This window comes from Pinus tabuliformis, chromosome X (assembly GCF_031772625.1).
Source record: "Pinus tabuliformis cultivar Carrire ecotype Pingquan chromosome X, CPIR1, whole genome shotgun sequence".
Classification (NCBI taxonomy): Eukaryota; Viridiplantae; Streptophyta; class Pinopsida; order Pinales; family Pinaceae; genus Pinus; species Pinus tabuliformis.
This window is the reverse complement of record NC_142308.1, coordinates 225,158,954-225,160,579: the sequence shown is the minus strand read 5'-3', so window position 1 is coordinate 225,160,579 and position 1,626 is coordinate 225,158,954.

Here is a 1,626-nt window from a genome sequence, read left to right as displayed (position 1 = left end):
TCCCATACTTTTTGTTCAAGAATATTGAGAAGATTGCTCGTTTTTTCCAGAAGAAGCCATACCCCCAACAGATGAGCAGCCTCTATCAGTACTCCCTATTCAAAGTCCTTGCTCTTCATCATCTCAGTCTCCTTGACATCCCTTGGGAGACATTTATTACTCATGACATATTCAAGGGTCCTCAAATTCCTCCACCAATATCTCAAGAAGCAGGGGTACCTTCTAGTCAAGTGAAAATGGGTGAGGAGGCGAAGGAGATAAGAACTACTGAGGTGCCAGTTTACTTGACCTATCATAGGGGCACAAGGAGATTATTTGCGGCAGCTAGGTAAGTGTTTGCTCCATGGGATGTGGAAGGGGCCTTGCCTTCTTCATCGACACAACAGGTACAGGTACAATAGCTCCATAAAGGGAAGGAAAAGGTGTAGGAGGAAGACCTTGATGATGAGGAGGAAAGATAATTTGATCTAGCAGAGAATGATGAGTTTCAGCAACATGATACTCAGACCATTGATTTAGAGACTCAGAATCAAGAAACCATCAAAGACATCATCATACGGGAAAGGGAAGCTCAAGTGCAAGCTTTGGCGGATAGTTTGGAGAGGGTCAAATATGTCATCGCATATTTGGAGCAAGAAAACAAGCAATTGAGTGACAAAAAAGTTCTCATGGAGCTAGAAATGCTCAAGATGAAACGACAAAGTGGGAAAGAGGCACAAGTTACTTTGAGCCCTATTGAGCAAGAAATTGAAAATGATAGGGAGACTTGGCTTAAGAGAGTCAAAGTTCACCTTGAGAAGCTGCTACAGAAGGCCAATAGAGATAATCAGATGCTCAAACACATGGCCTATCATTACAGGACTCGCAATAGGATTTGCAACATAAGGATCAAGAAGATGAAAGCTAGGTTAAGGCAGGCCTTGAAGGGAAAGAAAGAGGAGGATAGACTTAGAATGTATGCTGAGACTTCCTTAACTCTTCAAAGCATATGATGGTGAGGCTTCACACAAATTTTGGGGAAATTTTGAGCAAATTTTAACATTTACAATTTTTGGAAATTTGACACACAGAAAAATGGCCTAGACGTGTAGCGCCACTAGTGCTGTGCTTTTCCTAGGGGAACCCAATGGACAAATGGCTTGCATTTTTGGATTCAGGGAAGTGAGGACATGCATCCTAGCAAGTTTCAAAGTTTTTATAGTAGAACTGGCCACCAAAAGGTCAAAACACACCCTAAAAATGACCTTTCTACCACTTTTTGGACACACAAAAGTAGTCTTGGGAGAATCAAGTTTTCAGGGGCCAAACTAGCTCCAAACGTAGACTTTCTAGGTGTTCTAGAAAGTAGACTTGAAGACCTTTAAAATGAGCTATAATGGGCTCAATTTGGATGCCGGAAAGGCCTTCAAAAGGGACATGAAAGTGGCGCTATGCAGTGAGCTAGTGGTGCTGTGCGTAGAGCAAATTTTGTTCAGGATGCCTATTTTTTTAGTTTTTGACTATGATCATGGATTCTCTCTCATGGTGGATGATTTACTATTGTAAATGATGTCATGGCTTGTAAATATGCTGGTTAAAAAGTTGTAGAGGGTAGATTCATTGCTTTTGGAGTTAGTTTGAAGTCAA